Source organism: Xyrauchen texanus, chromosome 39, assembly GCF_025860055.1.
Source record: "Xyrauchen texanus isolate HMW12.3.18 chromosome 39, RBS_HiC_50CHRs, whole genome shotgun sequence".
Lineage (NCBI taxonomy): Eukaryota > Metazoa > Chordata > Actinopteri > Cypriniformes > Catostomidae > Xyrauchen > Xyrauchen texanus.
The window spans coordinates 26,564,183-26,581,446 of NC_068314.1; the positions used below are offsets into that span (position 1 = coordinate 26,564,183).

A 17,264-nucleotide genomic window follows, 5' to 3' on the forward strand; every position below is an offset into this window, starting at 1 on the left:
TTTTATGTGTATCTTGACAGTTCTGAGGTTAAATATCTACTGTGTGGCATTCAAAGTTTCATTGAGTTGAATTTTCTTCTAAACAGATGTGTGTTTCAAGTTTCATGCTCTATCAAATTTACTAATCTAAACTAAATCTACAAAACCTTCCTACCCTAAACCTTGAACCTAAACTGATCATCTCATAAAAGCAAATGTAAGATTAACAACAATTGCTGATGCAACTATGTAATTTTGTGGTGCTTCTATGACACTTTTGACTCACGTGCTACCGCTCAGTTTGGTCTCATTTGAAAAGCTTGTAATTGTAGTTTGTTTTATTAATTAAACATTGAAAGGTATGGGCTTACAAGTGATGAACCATATTGAAAGTGTTGAGATGTCATAGCATAATGTGAGGATCAGGGAGAAAAGGGTTCATAAAATATTTAACTTTGCGATTTGTGTGAAAGTGAATGAAAGTCACTGTTGTATTTCCTCTTGTGTTTATTTCACCAAGAAACTGCTGCGATACATCAAATAAGCCACATAATAATTACTTTGCAAAAATGTAGGTATAATAGCGTTATACTATGAGAACACGTTGAACAAACCACAAACATGTTCCTATAGTGTGGTATTTGTATCTCCCAACCCTTCAACATGCTTAGGGGTAAAACATCTCTATGGGCTTGTTCCATGCTGTGACCTTAGCAGTGACATAACTGAAATAGAAAAGCAAATAGAGGTATAAGGTCTTTTAAATTGATTGTACACCCAAAAATGAAATTCTGTCAGCATCACACTAATGTTATTCCAAACCAAGTGTTTTGGCTTAAAGTGTTGATAACCTTTGGTGTTTACCTGCTATTACACCTTAGACATGGAGTGTTTAGACAGTGTCATTCAGCATGCGTAAGTGTGTGCGTGCGCATGTTTTTTGTTTCTGTTTTTCACAAGTTACTTCATTCTCATTTGGAAAGTGTTAATATACTCAGGTTTAGAGTAACAGTTTTTTTATTATAATGTTTAATATATGATAAAATTACCTTGGTTCAACTCTGTCAACTCCAAAACCACAAATGCTTAATTTATAGGCAACTAGTAAGAAGAAATGTGTACAGTTTTGGAGCAAAACTTTTGTGAACACTTTGGTATTACTTTTGGGATTTCTTTACAAACTGCTGCTATAATGTGATCAGATCTTTATCTACTGTAATTCATAATATTACATGAAAGCATACTTAACTAACAGCAACAGATACAATATTTTACATATTTCTATTGACCAAAATAAAACAAAAAAGATGGAAAAACCTGTGAACGTAAAAGATATTGGGCTCTTGAGAAGCATCTGTTTATCTGTTGCAGAATGTTAAGGCATCTGTTTGTGTTTGACACATGACAACGATCCAAAACATTCTTTGTAATGACTCGATCAAACCAATGCTCAAAGATTTGGTAGATTGCCAAAATGTAAGGGATGATCTTGTCAAGGTGTAAAACTGTGAAATAGGAACAATGTTGCTAACAAAATGGGAACAACTAATATTATTAATAACAAATATTATTATTTATATTGGCAACAGTATTGTTAATGTTTGTTAATGTTGTTCACAATCATTTTGGAACAATCTCTATAGCTTAATAGTTAAACTATTGTGATAAACATAAATTTTACTGCTAAAAATTACATGTAAAAAGACGCATGGAGACTTCAGAGAACTGTTTAGTGATGACTCGATTGAGAAACGAACCATTTCGCTGAACTGAATCGGACTTCCCTAACGCTATCCAAGAGGCGTTGTTTTAAGATTTACCAAATTTCATTACGTTTTTCTAGTCACAGTTTGTAGTTTCAATTAAATCTGTATGCACTTAAATGGTAATTAATGTACATTGAATTAAATATGAACTAATCTTGATATGTTCATGCTAAGGCCACACATGCATGTATTAGAATCCAGTACAGACTCAGTACACACTCTGTTTCCGATAAACCCGGCATCCAGTTGGGGGTGGAAAAGCTAGGCATTTGCATTGGCGGCAGATTAACTGACACTGGTAGATTTGGTACTTTAGGCATTTGTAGATTCACATTTGGTAGGTTGACACTGGGCAGATTACTTGTTAAAGTCCTGTGGAAAGGGAATATAGAGAAAAAAAGAGTGACGTGATGCAGATACACAGATGAATGCGGGGTGATAAAGAAACATGATTGTGTATGTTTAGAGTGCAGGATGAGGAATTAATTCAGTGATAGGAAAAATATGTGATTGTAGAGATGTGTGTTTGAAAAAAAAAGTGCAAATGGGAAGGGAACAGCAAATCACATCATCACCACTTTGGATCTGATTTTAAGAGAAAACACACAATGTGTTTTTGCTGAAGGGATCTTTGTAGGTTGATGCATCAGTTACAAATTCTTACAGTCACACATTTGCACAATCAATGCTAAAAAAGTTCAATGTTTTCCTTACTTGACAGGTTCCCAAGACTCTCGTTCAAATCCTCTGTGTATGGACTGAGCTATAGAGGACTCCATTAGATCCACATACCTCACCACCAGAGGGGCGAACAAGTCTTGCAGATGCTTATGGAACTTCCCATTACACAGATTATCTGAGAAAGTAGGAAACAGAGACAGATAAGAGTGAATGAAGGCTGAAATACAGCAAGAGCAGTAAATGGTTGACTTAGTACCAAGAATGTGAAAAGCACAATGGAGGCAAAAAATAAGTGTTGTGTTTTGGTGAGTAAGTGATAGCAGTCACTCTTCCCTCTCACACTCTCCCTCTCTCTTTCTGTACTCAAGGTCATACACAGTAGGTGCCATGTTTGTTTGCTTCCCTGATTGCTCTGTTCCAATTAGCCACTTGAGCGGCGGTGGTTGTACACTTGGCTGTGTTTGTCCGCGAGCGAATAGCCGGGGCAGTGGGGTCTCCCAGGCTCCTCTGTTTTAGACCTCATTAGCAGCATGAATGGCTTCTGCTTTAGCGCCTGTCTGGTGTTACGACTATTTCATGCCTAGCACAGTGCTAGAGGCAGAGGACGATAGTGACCTTCCATGTTGAATGTTCTATTGCACAGATGTAGTGCACGCTGTAGGCTGTAGCTTGTTGGTGTTTTCTTGTGTTTGTGTGAACTTGCTTGTGTGTGACGGGATCAGGGGTTGGTGTTTTGTGTCTTTGTACCTAGTTTTAAAGTTGATACTTTGCATTAGTGTATGTTGACTATTAAGAATAATTTCAAAGTGTTCATTTAAGCTATTATTTCATACATAATAAGGCAGTATCTCTTAGAGAAGCAGAACAAATACCATCAATACTGCCTCCAAAGTTACACTCGGCAGGCACCAAATGCAAGTATAAATTGTCTTGGTGGGTAGGTGGGTAGAATTTCACTGAGAGACTGACTAATATTTAATGATGTAAGTGGTACAATACCCTGCGCTACTTGTTACAAAGAATTTACAGTATATATGTACAGTATATGAGAAAGTGATAGAGTAAGAAAGGTAAAACTGCATTGAAAACAGTACTGTATATATAAAAAGAGAATGCAAAATACAGTTTCATGGCCCAGTAACAAATGTTTACAAACCAGCTTTCACAAATCACCTGACAAAGGCTTAAAAAACAAACAAACAAAAAACATATTCAACCACCCTTACTAATTCCCACTAGCCTACTATTTTCTATTGTGTTTTCTTGTGTTCCCATTTCTCTCACTTGTGCTTTTTCTAGGTCTTTCTCTCCTAGCAGAAAAAGAAATCCAAAATCAAGAATAGGTTACCAGACAACAACCTGTCTAGCTGTGCAAAGAATGCCACTAGGATAATTAGTCCACTGCAGCCCATGGCAATGTGGCTTTAGCACCATGGACAGTGCCCCATTGACTTCAGTTCATTAGAGATGTGATAAGGCCTTGAGCAAACTGTTTACATTCAGTATGCTGGTTCGAACCCCTGCAGGTTTTATGCTTAGTCCCTTAATTATTTTATGTTGTCTCTTAGAGTCCTGCTTTGTTACAACTTAAATTACACAAATAACTGAAGGCATGCAAGTATGGATTATGGATATGGTCATGATTCATGATGCTCATGATGATGAACAGATGAGGATTAGCCTATTATTATCAACAATTAATACTACTAGTTACAAATGGATTTTTGCCAACAATTGCATTTAGTTTGATTTCACTTTGATAGACAAACCATTAAGAATATATTGGTCACACTTTACAACAAGGTTCCATTTATTAACATTGGTAAATTCATTAGTTACCATGAACTAACAATGAAAAATATATAATTGTACAGCATTTATTAATCTTATTTAATTTTTGTTTATTAAAAATATTATAATTGTAAATTCATGCTAGTTCATTATGCATTTACAAATGTTAACTACTTTTAATGTAATACATTGGCATATGCTATACTAACTATGCTACTTTAACATTAACATAGATTAATAATTGCTGTAAAAGTATTGTTCATTGTTAGTTCATGTTAACTAAAGTATTTCACTAATGTTAATGAATTTAGCCTCATTATAAAGTGTTACCAAATTTCTTTATTAAATAAACATATCTAGGCTGAAAAATATGAATGAAACCCTTGTGCTCAATGAAAAACAAGATATTTTCGGTTACTATTGCACAGTTTTTGAAAACTTAATTTACTTTTAATTTCAGTTTAATGTTTCATAATTGAAAGGAAGTTTCTAGGTAAATACAACTTCATCTTAAAATTATTTTCTGTGGTAATCGACTCTAATTTTGTAATTTTTACTTAGATCTCATTTTGAAAAAAACAGACAATGCATTGACAGTAATGCACTTACAATGAAAGTCTAGGGTACACAAATGCTGTTGGTTATCTTGTATTAAACCTGGAATATTCCTTTAATACACCATAAAACCAAAAATGGACCAGTCCAGAAAAGAAAAGATTATTGTAGAATGCTTACAGTCAGTGCGCAGGATGTCATTGAGCAGTTGAAAGAGTGGGAAGCTGTCCCAGCTGTCTGGGGGTTGGACCTCCAGTGCTGCGTCCATGTCAACAGCGTAGAGAGATAGAAACATCTCGGCATGTTCAACCATCAGATCTGACCACCATGCAAATGCCTGCATTGAGAATGAGAGAGATGCAAGATGAGAGACAGAAAAAAGGACAATCAGTCATGTAATATAAAGATAGGCCTTGAGGATCAGCTCTCTTGTAATATTTAAGGGCAGTATTTTATTGTATCTTGTAATATTTAATGACAGTCCACAGATCTATTAAAGGCTTCAGTGTCTGTGCAGAAAAATTAGCACCTTATTAAAATCACACTGTGGTCTTCATAAACTTCTGAACAGCTCTGAGATTTACACAAACAATCACATTCTGTTGCAGCGAACATTGCCCAAATGTCATTTTTCCAACATTATTGGGTCTGTGGAGAGTCATGAGGTTTATCCATGCAGTAAAACTCCATGCCACTCATTATTCCCAAAGCACAAATTATCATAGCTGAAGTCTAATTTGGATTTGGAAGCGTGCACACACATTTATATACTTATTTACTAATTAATTTTTGCATACGTAAATGTTCCTATAAATCCATGCACGGGAATTTACGCTGTTCCCAGGAAGAATTCCCAGCAAGCACAAGAAACAGTGAATAGCAGCACAATCTCAGTAGTCAGTTTTGTTTATCAGCTCAACAACAAAATAATTTGATGAAACGGTGCAATATCACACCATCTACTGTATGACAATCAAGTGAGATTTCTGCTGCTTATCCAATTTCCCTGCTGTTTTTAGAACATCTGGCCTGATAAGGCCCAAACAAACACGTTAGACAAATTAAAAATACATGTTAGATAATTGATTCCTCTCCTTAAAGGAACAGTTCCCCCCAAAATGAAAATTCTGTAATTAATTACTTATGTTCACATTGTTCCAAACTCATAAGCTCACATTCTTTTTGTGGAACACAAAAGTATCATTTTTGAAGGCTTGTTATGCAGCTCTTGCCATACAACAACAGTTCATAGAGATCAGTGCAAATATATCAGCTCTGTAGGTCCATACAATGCAAGTGAAGGTTGATCAGACATTTGTAGCTCCAAAAATCACATTAAGGAAACATAAATGTAATCCATAAGCCTCCAGTGTTAGAATCCATAGCTTCAGAAGCAATATAATATGTGTGGGTTAGAAACAGAACAATATTTAAGTCCTTTTTACTCTAAATATCCACATTAACTTTAACTTTAAGATGTGAAAGTTAAACTAAACAGCCACCACATGAGACTTTCAGAAGTAAAAGTGAATGTGGAGATTTAGGGTAAAACTCACTTACACTTACAGTGGGTACGGAAAGTATTCAGACCCCCTTAAATTTTTCACTCTTTGTTATATTGCAGCCATTTGCTAAAATCATTTAAGTTCATTGTTTGTCCTCATTATTGTACACACAGCACCCCATATTGACAGAAAAACACAGAATTGTTGACATTTTTGCACATTTATTAAAAAAGAAAAACTGAAATATCTCATGGTCCTAAGTATTCAGACCCTTTGCTGTGACACTCATATATTTAACTCAGGTGCTGTCCATTTCTTCTGATCATCCTTGAGATGGTTCTACACCTTCAATTGAGTCCAGCTGTGTTTGATTATACTGATTGGACTTGATTAGGAAAGCCACACACCTGTCTATATAAGACCTTACAGCTCACAGTGCAAGTCAGAGCAAATGAGAATCATGAGGTCAAAGGAACTGCCTGAAGAGCTCAGAGACAGAATTGTGGCAAGGCACAGATCTGGCCAAGGTTACAAAAAAAATTCTGCTGCCCTTAAGGTTCATAAGAGCACAGTGGCCTCCATAATCCTTAAATGGAAGACGTTTGGGATGACCAGAACCCTTCCTAGAGCTGGCTGTCCGGCCAAACTGAGCTATCGGGGGAGAAGAGCCTTAGTGAGAGAGGTAAAGAAGAACCCAAAGATCACTGTGGCTGAGCTCCAGAGATGCAGTCGGGAGATGGGAGAAAGTTGTAGTAAGTCAACCATCACTGCAGCCATCCACCAGTCGGGCTTTATGGCAGAGTGGCCAGACGGAAGCCTCTCCTCAGTGCAAGACAAATGAAAGCCCACATGGAGTTTGCTAAAAAAACACCTGAAGGACTTCAAGATGGTGATAAATAAGATTCTCTGGTCTGATGAGACCAAGATAGAACTTTTTGGCCTTAATTCTAAGCGGTATGTGTGGAGAAAACCAGGCACTGCTCATCACCTGTCCAATACAGTCTCAACAGTGAAGCATGGTGGTGGCAGCATCATGCTGTGGGGGTGTTTTTCAGCTGCAGGGACAGGACGACTGGTTGCAATCGAGGGAAAGATGAATGCGGCCAAGTACAGGGATATCCTGGACGAAAACCTTCTCCAGAGTGCTTTGGACCTCAGACTGGGCCGAAGGTTCACATTCCAACAAGACAATGACCCTAAGCACACCACTAAAATAACGAAGGAGTGGCTTCACAACAACTCCGTGACTGTTCTTGAATGGCCCAGCCAGAGCCCTGACTTAAACCCAATTGAGCATCTCTGGAGAGACCTGAAAATGGCTGTCCACCAACGTTTACCATCCAACCTGACAGAACTGGAGAGGATCTGCAAGGAGGAATGGCAGCGGATATCCAAATCCAGATGTGAAAAACTTGTTGCATCTTTCCCAAAAAGACTCATGGCTGTATTAGATCAAAATAGTGCTTCTACTACTGAACAAAGGGTCTGAATACTTAGGACCATGTGATATTTCAGTTTTTATTTTTTAATAAATGTGCAAAAATGTCAACAATTCTGTGTTTTTCTGTCAATATGGGGTTCTGTGTGTACAATAATGAGGAAAAAAAATGAACTTAAATGATTTTAGCAAATGGCTGCAATATAACAAAGAGTGAAAAATTTAAGGGGGTCTGAATACGTTCCGTACCCACTGTATATCACTTCTGAAGATATGGATCTAACCACTGGAGTCTTATGGATTACTTTTATGTTTCCTTTATGTGAATTTGGAGCTACAAAGATCTGATCACCATTCACTTGCATTTTATGATCCTGCAGAACTGAGATATTCTTCTAAAAATCTTAATTTTTGTTCTGCTGAAGAAGGAAAGTAATACACATCTGGGAAGGGTGAGTAAATTATTAGAACATTTTCATTTTTGGGTGAACTATAACTTTAAGTTGTTATTAACTGATAATCTTCATCTCCGCCAGAGTTAGCATGTACCCCATGTCTATGTCCAGGTTAAAAATGGCACTGACATCATTGATACCAAATTAACATTGGTTCCCACATGTGTAGCAAATAAACGTAACATGAGTCTCTCTCTTTATTTATTAATTTATTTTGGTAATTGTTGGAGATTGACAGCCAAATTCATTATGAATTGTCCTTATATGGCAAGAGCTATGGATAGACTCATCAAATATTTCTTCTTTTGTGTTTCACGGAAAAACAAAATAACCACACAGGGGTTTGCAATGACATGAGATTGAGTAAATGATGACAGAATTTTTGGGTGAACTATTCCTTAAAAAAGCATGCTGTTGTCATTGACCAATCAAACATTCCATAACAGTATGCATGAGACCAGTAATGCAGTTCTAACATACAAAAAATACATTTGTAATAAGGCTTAAATATTTGTAGTTAGAGCTGGTAAGTGAAGCTAGCAGACAAAACTAAGCTGGAGTACACAGAACAGAGGAGAGTTTGGAGTTTATTGGGGTTGTGCAAGGGTGAAAATGAGATCAGTCTCATTTTCATAGAGGTTTATTGCAGACAGCTTCCACAGGTGAAGCACTTTAACCCTTGTGCTTGCGGAAACACAAGCCACTTGCTCAACGCTCCAGAGGGACAGATAATCAGGGGAATTATTGGGTGTCCAGGCAGAGATGCGGGGAAAGAAATTAGGAGGAAAAAGTGGAACTCCCTCCATCCATGGTGCAAGGGCTCTGTCATGCACATGGAAGGGGGCTCTAGGGTCTACGTACATACCTCTTTACCCTGTCCAACATTTCCCAGCCAACAAACAAGTAATGAAAAACAATGGGTTACAATGAGATTTTCTTTTTCCTATGTCTTGGTATGAGTATGCCATCATTCTAAATACTTCAAAATTAAATTGCTTGAAAGATACAAATTGAAAAACATTACAGACATTGAACAGTGAAGGGTGAAAATAATTTGACTAAATGAATAGTCTTATGTTGAAGACAGTTCAGTACAAATGTAATATTCTGGATTTTAGGTTTCAAGCTAATTTTTACAGATGCTGTAAAGAAATCACTTGTACTTCTATTCAACATCATCAGACAGATTGGCTGAACTGTTTGGTGCATGTACATCTTGTACATGTTTACATTTGAACATGTAATTCCAGATATGATATGATAAATAATTGCACTTCCCATGCATTTCAGGTGTCTTGTTAATTAAGGGTGGTTTTGCATGTGTTTAATGCTTTAGTAAAACTAACACCAGGAGTGTAAGTAATATATATTTAAAAAAAAACAGTCTGTTAGAAAAACAGACTTGAAATGAACAGATGAACGTATTAATATTCCACACAAACATAATAATTATCTATTAGTAATTTTGTCCATAGATTATGATGCCTAAACACTGGAATGTACTCATGCCATATGACAATAATTTCAGTTCAGCCAATTCTAAAGTTGAAAAGTCCATTTTGCACTAAATGTATCTATCACAAGACATGCATTACGATATAGTCTAAGTAACATGGATTAGAAAAACAAAACAAATAACTCTTACAGTATAACTCCTCTTTATGGGAGCAGCCACTAAATTCTGAATAACAGAACTTAAAAATTAACCAAACTGAAATTAAAAACCCAGACCCTGCAGTTGCCTGACTCCTGGTTTGCTATGCCCATGTAATGTCTCTTTCAGGGCAGGCCAGATCATGAGGCAGACATTCAAGAGCAGGGTAAGGCACAGATGAAAAACAAAAAGGTCTGAAATACTGTACCGCCTGACCTCCCGTACTTGGCCCTGTAGCCTGTGGAGCAGATAATTAAACAAAAAACAGAACACATATATACACTACTGTTGTATGTAAGAGGTTGATAGCAGCTCTAATGTGGTACACTATAAAAAAGAGCTAGAGGTCATGTTGGGGTGGTTCAGTGGTGTCAAAGAGCTCATGCGTCTGTCTTATTACTCTAGTATCATTGCAGGTTTTCGTGTACTAATAGAAAACTTGTTTATTGGCACGCTCGTAAATATTGAGGCATGTAATATGCCTTTCACAATGTGTCTGGCACACTCACTTCTGCATGATGTTCCTCATTCTGCTGAAGCACCTCTATGATCAACTCGGCCAGACGGAGTGTGTCCTCAAGCTTTTTGGCAGGTGTGACTAAGCGCCCAACATTTTCTGAGGCACAAAGGTAAAACGATTAATATGGACACACAGTAAGACAGACAGACAAACACACACAGACAGACATACTTGCTACCTCAAGTAAATTCTACTGAAGGATTTTTTTTAATGCAATTTTGCTGCACTGAGATTTTTATATGTATTGTGTAAATAACTCTGCCATTTAGTACAATCTAAAAAAGATATCTTATGTCTTAACAATACATGTAATTGATAGATGCTTTATTTTAAGCCTTATACAATAAATGTCTATTCACAAGCATAAGTGCTTATTTCTTACATTTTAAAAATAAGGTACAGCAAGGTAAGGTAAAGTTCAGGATTAAGGTCTACATTTTAATTTTAGTTTTTTAAATGCAATCTCTGGGGAAAAAATGACTTAATGAACCACAAATTAGCTACTGCATACATCAACTCTGCTGTCTTAGTTAACGACTTAACATAATCTTGACACTCTGTCAACACTCAGCTCTGTAGACACAAACCATAATGAGTCAATAAAGAGCATTGCAAGTATAATGAGTCAAACCAAGAACTGAGAAAAAGATAAGATAAAAAAAAAACCCACACCAAATATGTTATAATGATCATGCATAATGTTCAGCACATGCAGGAACCTGTGTCATCTCATTTCCTACCTCTCTCTTTCTCTCTCTGTCAATACTCTCTTTCACTTTATAAGCATGGCATACTTATAATGCGCCCTTCATAGTCTATCTCATCTTCACCAATAAAACAGTCTGTCAGCTGACCACATGAACAATGACAGGACTAATTAAAACATGATACATCTCTCCAGCATCTAAATTCAAGTTTATAGAACAAAAAATATGACAATAAAGAACTTCATGGGGCTGTTGTGAATATAGAAATATGGTCTCTGTTTTTGTAGCATGATAAATACACAACAGGACATAAAATGTGAGGAAGATGGTTCATGCGGCTTACTGTTGGCTAAAGATGGGATTGTAAAGTAAACACACATTGATGAGACCGTGGTGCATGGATAATATATATATATATATTACTCAGATACATAGCTTCCGTACTGGCTGAGAGGGAGTTTGGACATGATTTTCAAAAAATCTGAAGGATTTCTGTATTTTTTATAGATTTGTTTGCCTAGATAAAATGCAAAAGCTGCTTGGCTGATGTTGGCTTTGAACAAAATTTTTCAAAGAATTATTTGTGCAATGCCGTTTTAGAGCATCATTATTTGGCACTTTGATGGAGAAACCCAAAGACATGCTAGCAAGGAAGCAAAGCCATTTGCTATGTGATGAATGTCAAAACAATTAACATTGATTTGAAGAGTTGCACCCTCCTTTCAGTCAACAGTGTCTTTATCTCTAAACACAAAGCGCATGCCCCCAGATTGTGAGTTAACCCTCTGACCTCTCCTCTAATTGTATCTCAATCATCTTCAGCTTCTTCAGTACAATTGTGTTGTACCGAATGTGCCAATTAAGGATTACTGTCCATGCAAGTTTTTTCATATATGTCGAAGAAATGTCATGTAGTGCTATATCAGGTACTTCGATATCAATGGACAAAACATGTCATTATGATTTGTAATTTTGGATTATGTTCCAAAACATCGAAATACACAATTGTGTGTACAAAAGAATACATTGAAATACCTGATTAGACTGATTCAAGACATTTTAAGCCTTGGAGGGGAAATGGAGGGTTTCCAAACCTGTCCACTAAATGTCTGGATTTGAACTGTAGCTTGTGGTTACAGTTGTACTTACGGTTTCTGTCCAGGTTTCAGAAAACACAACATCATAGGTTGTTTTACCATCATTAATGTGACCATATTTACTCCAATGGTGCAAAATCAGCAATATGATTTGGACTGAATAAAATCATAAACAGTGCCTCATCGTTGCAATTTGGCACATTAGAGGTTTTTCTTAATCACACACACACACAGCACAGAAAGAGTATCACTTTAATCATAAAAGGCAAAACACCTTTATTATAATAAATATACATTATTTTTAAAAGTTAAAGTAATACTCACTCTGCATGTTCCATAGACTGGTAATGGCTCCATATGGCACTTACCAGCAGATGGAAAATGCATCTTCAGTTGGATGCAATGCATGGTAGACTCTTGGAAACATTGGGATAATGTTGTCACAAAATTCCCATGGTTATTTTTATTTTTTTATCCTGTTAATGGTGCCATGTGAATGCTATGACTTGGTTTTGCTGATTTGGGGGAGGGGCTATTTTAAAATGAGTTTGAAAAGATAGACAAAAAGTCACCTGGATCCTTCTGAGATTTCTCTACTAAACAGAAAACAAGAGAAGGATGAGAAAGGAAGAGGGAAAGGAAAGGGGAAGAGAAAGGGAAAGAGAAAATCAAGAAAGGGTCAGCATTCATTCTGTTTCAGAAGTAAGAGGTGGAGTGAAAATAGAGAGAGAGAAGAAAAAATACAGGAAAGAGAAATAGAAATTCAAGGCCGTAGTTTTAGATCTAGTCTCACAATTGGCTGTGATTCTGAAACGCCTGTGGTTAACTTTATCATTCCATTGTGGACCATGTGAAAGAAACCTTAAAAAGGTTATTTAAGGTTGAAAAAAGACAAACAAAGCTTGACCCAAAATCATACACAGAAAAACAGAGAAGACGCACAGTGAAAATCTGTTGGAGTGAATAACAGAGAAAAACATACTGCACTCGTGCTTGAGAACATGTTAAGAAACACAATGACTCTTATAAGGACACAAACTAGGACACCTGTGTCATAATCCTTGTGTTGTTTCTTGGTTCCATGTTGGAGATCACTTTAATCAGCTTCACATAAAAAATTCACACTGTACCTGACCAGGAGTATAAATCTAGGACACATCAAAAAAGGTGGGGAGGAGAGACTCACACAAAATCAAAGTAAAAATGCATTCAAGTAAAAAAAAAGAAGAACAAGCAGAAAACAAAAGGAAAACACTTTTGGAAGCTGCCAAACTCAGCAGGACAGAACAGTCTGATAAAAGCCGACAGGAAGACCTGTGGCTGAATCACTTAACCTAAGATTCAACAGATGGGAGCAACACACTTAAATAAAAAGGCAAACAGACTGCAAGCAGACTAGAGGTGAGGGTGGTGTCGGTCTGGGAGAGGAGGGTGTGAAGGAGCAACTGTATACAAATATGCTTGTGTCTGTGGATGTATGCTGAGATGAGAAAACATATACAAAAAGAAAGGGTGGCAGTAAAGTGATGGAGTGGCTGCAGATGAGAGGGTACTCACGAATGGTTAAATCCATCACTTGTGACGCCAAACAGAAGACAGGATGCTCATACATCTCTCTCTTTTTCCCTATAAAAGAGGATTGGAGCATGCAAGAGCAAGGGGTCAGAGGAGAAAGAGAGAGAGAGAAGCACAACTGCTGCATGTGCATTAAGGGGTTCTTCTGCAGTGTCCTGACCAAATTTGGTTGTGTGCAAAGTCTCCTGGCAGATTGCTAAATGTTGTCCTTTAGACACTGATCTGTGTCATGTATGGCATCCTTTTTGTGGCCAGAATGGCCAGAATGTGGATTTGGAATGAGTACCTATGAGATATTAGGGATCACTCATTCAAGTTACTGTATGTTCTGTAATCAGTAATGTGTAAGGCTAGAAATAGAGAAAACTGCTAAACCAAACCTACAAATTACAAGTGATTTGTGATGGTCTTGTACAAGGTCACTTTTTTTTTTTTACCTCAGTATTGTATATCTGTAGAACATCTAGAGTCCAATTATCTGTAGTCTACTACCTCTTTTCATTCAGGTATATAAAACTTCAGTGTGAACAGTTTCGGTGCAAAAACAAAATATATATTTGATGCATTCAGTTGGTGTGAAAAGGCTGTGGGTAAATCCTGTTGTTTTCTATTACAGACACTCCAGTACAACTAAAAGTATTGGGGTTTGGAAGGATTTTCATCAGTGTGTTTTGTTGCAAACATACATTTTGGTCAGATTGGGTTAATACAAAAGGTCATACTTAGTTTGGGGGTTTACAATCAAAAGGTCAATAGGAACAACACAGACATTATCTGGCTAACAGATACTAAGAGCTTTTCTATCAGTATCTTCAGTGCCCATTTGTTCATGAACATGGACTTTCACTGAAAATGATTGGGAGAAAAAATGTCAATGTAAATTCCACACAAATATAAACCATTTGTTGAGGTAGCAAACATCTTGGTTACTGTCATGACCTCCATTCCTTGATGGAGGGAAGGAGACGTTGTGTTGATGTAGCCAATGAGAATTAGCGAGTGGAATTTGCATGCCACTCCCTCGGACATACAGGTATAAAAGGAGCTGGAATGCATCCACTCATTCAGGTTTGGTGCTGAGGATCTGAGACAAGGTCATGGACATTTCAGCAGGTAGTACAGTGTTGTGGCAAGAGGGACAAAATGTCTCATTCCTCATTCGATCAGGGAATGGAAGTTACGACAGTAACCGAGACGTTCCCCTTCTGTCACTCACTCGACGTTGTGTCGATGTAGTGATGCAAGGGGTCCCTATACAAAACGCCCATATGTTTTATACCCATATGTCCGGGAAAGTGGCAAGCAAATTCCTCTCACCAATTCTCATTGGCCTTTTCTCAGAGATCAGAGGTGTTTGGGGCTCCCATGAGCAACCCCTAGTGTCACTACATCGACACAACATCGAGTGAGTGACAGAAGGGGAACAAGATGTCCCATCAAGCTGGCCATTATCTGACATCAAAACAAATATTAATTCAGACCATCTGTATCTGTGCCACAGCTTGTCTCTGTCCATGTCTATGAAAGAAAGTGTCTCAATAGCAACTCACAAATGTGTATTGCTCGAGTGGGCAATCCCAGCTTTGCACTGTATATTGGCTTGTCAAACTGGATCAACAAGAAAGGGCTCCAATGAAGAAGCAAAGCCAATAAACAAGAGGAAAGCACAGATGGAAGGAGGATGAGATAGAGAGACAGAGAGATATAAAGAGAGATAAAGAGAATATAGACAAAGCAGCTAGGAAAAAGGCAGTGATTCTGCACTAAACAGGTGAAGTGGGGGAGCTGGAAAGGCAATGAAGAGCTGGAAAAGAGAAGTACATTTGCTGCTGTACAGTTATTTTAAACCTCAAAGCTACAGTAAACCACAGGAAAGAGGCATATATCCACAAAGTGCAGTAAGAAACCATCGAGCAGAGCAATACTGCTCAGAGGCCAGGATTTGAGAGGGGTAATTGAATGCATTTTTACTCACACAAGACTAGAACCAGATTTAAGACCAAAAGAAAAAAAAATACAAATACAAATACCAATAAAATCTGGGACCATACATTTTCAAAAAGTAAGGGAGGAGTCTGATATGAAATTAAATCAATTAAATATCTCTTCTTAATTTAACAGGAATTAACATTTAATTCATGTGAACAAGCTGATGTTTTTCCTGTTTTTCAAACTACTTTTTATAAAGTAAAAACTGAAAAAAAAAAAAACTGCCACTATCTGCTTATTCTCAAATTAACCACAGATATTAGGATAATTATCAACACGTGCATTCCCAGATATGTGGTATTAAAAGGTTTGGGGAGTAATGAAATACATGTAACAGGATTACGTTTTTAAAATACAAAATATAAATAACTGTATTCCACTACAGTTACAATTTAAATCATTGGTATATAGAATACAGTTATATTCAAAAAGTATTTTGCTTACTGAAGAGTTTACTTTGGATTTTATTATAATTTGATTCATATTTAGACCTTTCAGATGAAAAACATTTATACATATACTGTAAATGATGTGATCCAAAGTGCATTTGAATAGCAGTGAAACACTTTCTTATGATGTGTTACATTTATACGAGCAGACAGAGAAGTACGTTTGAAGTAAGTTTGGCGCAGAAGAAATATAAATAAATCTTGTGTAAATTGTCACCTTTATGCTAAGCTAAAATGCTATTTCTAGCCATTTTACATGCACATGTTATCAGGCATGATCATATATTTCCTGGATATTAACTTGACAGCATCCTGTTGATATTACACTGAAAATTGTGGTAGCCTGCAATTGTAAACTCAAGGATTTATTTCTGCTTGATCTAACTTATAGAAATTACTTGCATTGGTGTGACTTAATTTGTCATGTAAATTAAGCAAGAATAAATAAACTTTTTAACTTAAAACCTGTGGATTTAGATGTTACCACATGAAGCACACTTTTAGGTTACCTCACAAAACATTTTTACAGTGTACACAGTACCTCTAATATATAAGAAACCACAAAAGAAAAGCCATTAACAGTCATTTACTACTGATCCATTGTAAGCATTCCTATGATTACAGAAACAATAGTACATCAATGGCATGCCAGAACTTCAACAAGAGTGAAATACAGGTTAGCTGAGCATCACTGTTGTTAAGCACAGAATCCGTTAGAGGAATATGTGAAGTACAATATTAGTGCTGTTTAAACATTGAGAAGACAGTGAAGAGAGGAGACAATGTGTGAAAGAAAAGAATATGTGCTCCCTACCTTCCACCTTGGCATATTCTGAGAGACGCTGGTAGTTAATTAAAGCTGCCTGCTCTAGACATCTACGAATCACTGCTTTCACCTCATCCTGAGGTACGGGTGTCACAATGTCCTTCATCAGTACCTGTAAAACCAAAAATGAATGAACAATTTTCATCTGTTTTATATACAGTATATAGGTACAGTATGTGTGTGTGTGCATAGTATCTATTATACAATATATTATGCAAAATCTACAATACTTTATATTTCACATTAATTAATAAAGTAGTATAGTAGTTTGTTGTGG

The 17,264-nt window shown here is 36.7% G+C and overlaps 1 pseudogene; it reads right to left on the bottom strand.

The window, feature by feature from the left end:
- LOC127632371 (calcium-dependent secretion activator 1-like) overlaps positions 1-17,264 on the bottom strand; it is a 160,082-nt pseudogene that overhangs the window by 32,192 nt on the left and 110,626 nt on the right.